Source organism: Equus asinus, chromosome 21 (genome assembly GCF_041296235.1).
Source record: "Equus asinus isolate D_3611 breed Donkey chromosome 21, EquAss-T2T_v2, whole genome shotgun sequence".
NCBI classification, from domain to species: domain Eukaryota; kingdom Metazoa; phylum Chordata; class Mammalia; order Perissodactyla; family Equidae; genus Equus; species Equus asinus.
Genome location: NC_091810.1, coordinates 91,293,584 through 91,299,583, shown reverse-complemented (window position 1 = coordinate 91,299,583; position 6,000 = coordinate 91,293,584). Strand labels below are relative to the sequence as shown.

The window sequence follows — 6,000 nt, the reverse complement described above, 5'->3', positions numbered from 1 at the left end:
AGACAATGATGCCAACAGAAAGTAGTAGCTGAAAGGACTGAAAGAGATTTCAGTTGCTATGCACTGCAAGGAAACAGAGTTTGGAATTCAAGTATTGCCACAGATAGAGAGGCTTGGCAAAAACCTTCAGGCATTTGACAGATTGGCCTTAACAAAGTATAAAACAAAGACTCCAGGAGTTAAAGATGATCAGCCTTAAACTGCTTGCCAGAGAATAATTAATCCCTTCAGAGGAAGAAGACAGGAATCAGAATCTCGACAATATATTATCCACAATGTCCTGCACACAATAAAAAATTAACATACAACCTAAGAAACAGGAAATTGCTACTCGTTAAAAAAAAGAAGCCTATAGAAACAGATACCAAAGTGAAACAAATATTGGAATAGAGTAGTAAAAGAGGTATTATAAGCATGTTAAAAATTTAAAGAAAATGATGGCCACAATGAATGAACAGATGTAGAATCTCAGCAGAGACACCAAGGCTGCAAAAAAGAACCAAATAGAAATACTAGAACTTAAAAGTGTAATATCTATAATGGGCTTAATAGCAGATTGACATAAAGCCAGTAAATTTTGAAGAGCAATCCACAGAAATTATTCAATTTAAAGAGAAAAAAATTGGAAAAAAGGAAATAAAATCTTGGTCACCTGTGAGGCAACCTTAAGTGGTCTATCATACATTTAATTGAATTCACAGAAGAAAAGGAGAGAGAATGGGTTAGGGAGGTAATTTAAAGAGACAATGGTTGAAAGTTTCCCAAATTTGGTGAAAAATATCAACCTATATACCTATGATGCTCAGAGAACTCCAAGTAGGATAAATAGAGCAAAACCACACATCATAGACTAACTGGAGAGAGCCAAAGCAAAAAAAGTTCATCTTAAAGCCAGTAATACAATTCCATCAGAAATGGAAGTCACACTGTTGGGGAAGAAAAGAAAAACCTGTCCACCCAGAATTCTATATCCAGTGAAGATTCACTTGTAAAAAGCATGCAAAATAAAAACAGTTCTGATATAAAAAAAAAGAGAGAATATTTCTCTACCTGTTCTGCACTGCAAGAAATATTAAAGGAAATTCTCCAGCCTGAAGGGAAGTAACAACAGATAAAACTCATATCTATAAGAAAAAATGAAGAGCACATGAAATAGTGTATATAAGGGTAACTATAAAAGCTATCTTTTTTCTTCTCTTAATATCTGCAAAAGACACCTGACTGTTTTAGCAAAACAAAACATTTTATTATATAGTTTATAATTTGTGTGCATGTAAAACATGATAGCAGTGGCACACAGGATTCAGGAACTAAAAAGTGCTGTTGCAAATTTCTTAATTATACACGAAGACGTACGATATTAACTCTAAGCAGACTCTGGTAACGTAAGAACCACCAGTAAAAAGAAATTAACACAAAGAGATGTAGCTAAGGAGTGACAGAGCAACTAAAATAGGATTAGTATAAAATATAGTGAATTTATCACCCCCTAAAGTATTCAAGTTGAAACGTCATCAGAACAGGAATTTCAGAAAGATATGGGTTTGAATCATCCTTCTTTTCCTCAAAACTTGTGATTTGGGGCATATGACATACTTTCCATTATTTGTTTATTCACTCAAAGCAGTATGTTTCACCAAACATGTTTTGTTCTTGAATTTTTTGCCCTCTTTCATGTGGCCATTGGGGTGTCTACATTCATAAGCTATAATTTCTTAATGACTCTCATGAATTTAAAACAAAGCTAATACATAGTATTATATTTTGCTGTAGTTTTGGCACTAGTTTCTTTGTTTTATGCTTTCAACACAAGACTATTTCTGTATTTGAGTAATGTCCTGTACAATTACGACTGAGAAATACAATAGGAGCTTTAAAATCTATTCTCCCATGCATACTAACAAATAACATCTACAAAGGAAAACGGAAAATTCAAGACCACTCCCATATGCCTTCTCTATCCAAACTTCTCTCATAGTGGAGCACTGCCAAGTACCCGTCAAGCTTAATCTAATTTATTTCTGTCCAGTAAATTTGATTCTTTATAAGGTCAGGAACATTGAGATTCTCCCAGTTCAGGTCAGTGAATTGTGCTCCTCCCCATAGACCACGGAGGAGAACCCCATTAGTTTAAAAAAAAGCATTTGTGCCTAACAATGCCAATTCACAAATGGCATTTTTCTCCGTGTCAGAAAACACAGGCGACCCTGCCCCCTTTCCCCTCTTTCCTGGCGCCCCTCCCTCCCACATCAAATTGGTCTGCTCCAATGCATGGAAAAGAAAACAGAAACGCCTGGGCGGCGAGCCTGAGCGTTTCCAGCCGGCACTGCACGGCCAAGGTCAACTCTCTAAGCCCAGGGTCTGCGGGCGGGAGAGGATGCAAGTCAACAGGGCCCTTGCGGAAGAGGGCTCTCCTCGGCTCCCTTCCCTGCTCAGATCTCTCAGCAAAGCCCTCCCTCACAGACTCCAGGACCGGCCTTGCTCTGCTGAGAGGCCACCGTCGACCTGCCCTCATCTTCTCCTGCACATCACTTAAGGTTTTCTTCACTTCCCGCGCCCCTTCGTTTATTGAGAAGCTGACTCCAGCGGAGTCCCCCTCCCGGGCCCCCTGGCGGCTGCTCCGAGGCCCGGGGGCGTGTCGGGGGCGTGTCCGGGGTGCAGGGGCCACGCCCCCAGCCGCGCACCGCCCCCGCCCCTCGGGGCTCCAGTTTGTTTTTAATTTGAAAAATCCTCCTCTTCCTTTCCCCGCCCCCTCCCCACTCTCTCGCCCGCGGAGGAAATTCGGCCCCAGGCCTGGCGTCGCGGGCCCCGGGCGGACGGCGGCCGGGCGGGGAGCGGGGCCCCGGGGGCGGTGTCCTGGCCCGCAGCCCGGCCGCGCGCCGCATCCTCAGGTGGTTGCCGCAGTTGCGGGGGCAGCGGCGGGCGCGCAGCGAGCTGTCTGCAGCCCGGGGCTGGGGGTCGGGCCCTGGGTCTTCACGTGGGAGGCAGGGGCCGGGATGGAGGCTGTGGGGGGGGGACACGGCTCCCCACGAGCAGCGTCGTGCCGGGGCGAGCTGGCTGCCTCCGGGTCGCCCGGTCCCGTCTCCGGCGTCCCCCGCGGGAAGAGGGCGCGCTGTGCGGGCCGAGGGCGACCCCGCACGTCTCTGTCCCGCAGGCAGGTCCCGGGTGACCGGCTCCTCTGCGTCTCTCGCCGGCGTCGCCGCGCGCCGCTGCCCCGGACTCGGGCCAGGCCGACTCGCAGGTAAAGGGCTTTCCGATCACTTCTCTGCAGCTTGGCGGGCGGAGGGGCGGGGCTTCCGCGAGAGACCCCGGTCTCGCTGGAGCAATTCTGGCCGACGGGAGAGAATTTGTTTCGGGATCTCCTTGCATTGTTTCTGTAAAATAAAACGTTTATATTTCAAAGCTTAGATTTTTTTCCTTCATTTATTTTCTGGTCTTGTTTATCTTCTCTTAGGACCCGCGATTTGAGTTTGTAGTTTTATGTTGCATATTTAAAATGTAGCCGCCAGTTGGAGATATGCGCTAAGGTCGATTTCCCACCTACTTAAAAGGATATACATTCAAAATTTTAAATTGGGTGTCAGTACATTAGGAATAGAAAGATAACCTCCATCTATCTGTCTCACTATTGTGGTTAATCTTGAAACACTAGCATTACCTCCATTAAATTTGGAAAAGTCAAGAATGCTCATCATCGCTCTGCCATTGTTGTGAACTGTATAGGCTAGTGACATTTGGCAGGAGTGCACCTTAACATTCTGCCTAGACAAAAAGGCACAAACATCACTTTTGCACATTATGTGATTGTACACCTTGAATGTCTGCAGGAAACAACTGAAAATCTCGTAATAGAATTCTGTAAAATGTCCAGTTGCATCTAACCCTAATTTACAGATATCAGTAGATATATACATAAAGTAGGAAATACAATGGACCAAAATAAACCAATTTGGAGTGAAATAACACAAAATTGAAAAACATTTAAAAAATACGTATGAAACTCCAGGGATACATGAAAATAAATATATATATATAAGAATGTATAGGTAAAATAACAAAAAAGACTACATAACAGTTTTCTAGATAACAATATCATTTCTCTAAAAGAAGATTTAAATTGAATAGATTCCTAACTGATTTTTTTTTGTTTTTAAAGCAACTGTTTAGCTCATGGAAAAACAAACACTTGCCAGGAATATTTCAATTAAAAGAAAAATGTGCATATATATGGGGCCTTTATTACATAAGAAACGGTATTATAAAGCTATAGTGATTAAAAGGCAATTAAGTAGGGAATAGACCTACTGCCAGATAAATCAGTGAAACTGAAGAGACAGATTTAAGAGTGAAAGGAAAGCTGACATTTGATAAGCATACATTTTAAATCAGGGGGTGGGGAAGAAATAACATTTAATTGATCATGTTTGAACAATCGGGAATTTATTTGGGGAAAGTAATAATAAAACTGGAACTTTCCCTCGCTCTTAACACACAAGTGTAACCTAGATGACATGCTAATTTAAGTCTAAATGTGTGAAACCTAAAAGTAAAAGAAGAAAACCTGAATGAATATTTGTGAGCATGGCGTGTGGGGAAAGCATTTTTGAGATTGAGAGAAAAACCAAGAGCCCATTTAAGTATGTGATTCTTATTAACGTTTCCATGCAAAAAACAGTTTCAAACAGGGAAATTATAACAGAAAAAGAGCTGATTTTACTAATATGCCTAGAACTCTCATTAATGACTTAAATCATTCCAATTTGAGGATAAAAAGTCACATCAAAGCAAAAGAAATGCAAATGATAAGCAGTACACTTAGCCACACTAATTATCAGAAAAATTCGATTAAAATAAAAAAAGTTTTTGCCCGTTTTACTGATTTTGAAAGTCTGATAATACTCAGTATTGTTGATAACATGATGAGAGAACAAACTCTTATTGGAAATGTATTGGTAAAACTTTCTTATGGTAATAGCTATTAAATTTTTCAAATATTCATCCACTTAGTGGAATTTATCATGCTCCTAAGTGTACAAATAAAAATGTGTCCCAGATGGTCACAGTAGGATTGTTTGTAATATAGAAAACAAACAATTCTACAACCATTGATCGGGATTTGGTTGCACAATTTATGGTACATCTGAAAGTGAAATAACATGTAGTTTACGAATTTTGATAGCTCTAAATATCCTGACTTGGAAATACGTTCAAGGTATAAGTTGAAATGCAAAAAACAAGTTGAAACACAGTATATATGTTATATATATTTATATGTAATATATAGTGTATGCAAATAATGTAGAATATAGACTGAATTATGTATATTCGTGTTCTGTGATATAGTTCTATAATGTGTGATGTTTATGAGGAAAAAGTGACATTATAATAGGAAAAATAATAAAATAATAAATAATAAAGATCCTGAGAATGTAATTAGTAATTTATGCAGAATAATTCCTTTCTAGATATATTGTCATTCACTGTAGAAGAAATGTTTTCTTTTACAATGCTTTCCATATTGTTCTTTTCATTTACTTTCTCTTAGAATATCGTCTTTCAGCTTCTTCCTTTGAAAATCCCTTCCTTTATCTCTTTCCTTAGTCTCGATTGCTATGATGCTTCTTGTAGGCGCACAATGGGAGGATTTTGACTGTTAACTTTTCACAACCTGTTACCTTTTTGGTAAACAGCAAATGCAGGAACGGTCATACTCTATATTTCAGCAGCATTGTACTAAAATTCACCTTTATAGTACTCATCTTTCTGGATGAGAGAGATGCAGTAAAAATAAATGACAAATTTGGAAAAAAATCTTAAATTCTAGTACTATTCATATGAACAACACAAGAAGAAAATAAACTAGCAAACAGAAAAATGGACAAATGACAGACAGTTCACAAAAATGGTGATGCAAATGACTTTTAAACATAATAAAAACTACTCAACTTCCTCATTATATGATATGGAAAATAAAACTAAACTGTATTTACCTTTCAGATT

The 6,000-nt window shown here is 39.6% G+C and overlaps 1 protein-coding gene across 1 annotated transcript in view; it reads left to right on the top strand.

Moving 5' to 3' along the window:
• Positions 1–2,803: 2,803 nt before the first annotated feature.
• Positions 2,804–6,000, top strand: part of PLSCR4 (phospholipid scramblase 4) — a 43,718-nt gene continuing 40,521 nt past the window's right edge. The window contains exons 1-2 of the mRNA XM_044754713.2: positions 2,804–2,891; positions 3,155–3,241. The gene's annotated coding sequence lies outside the window, so the exon portion shown is untranslated. The remainder of the gene's footprint in view (positions 2,892–3,154; positions 3,242–6,000) is intronic.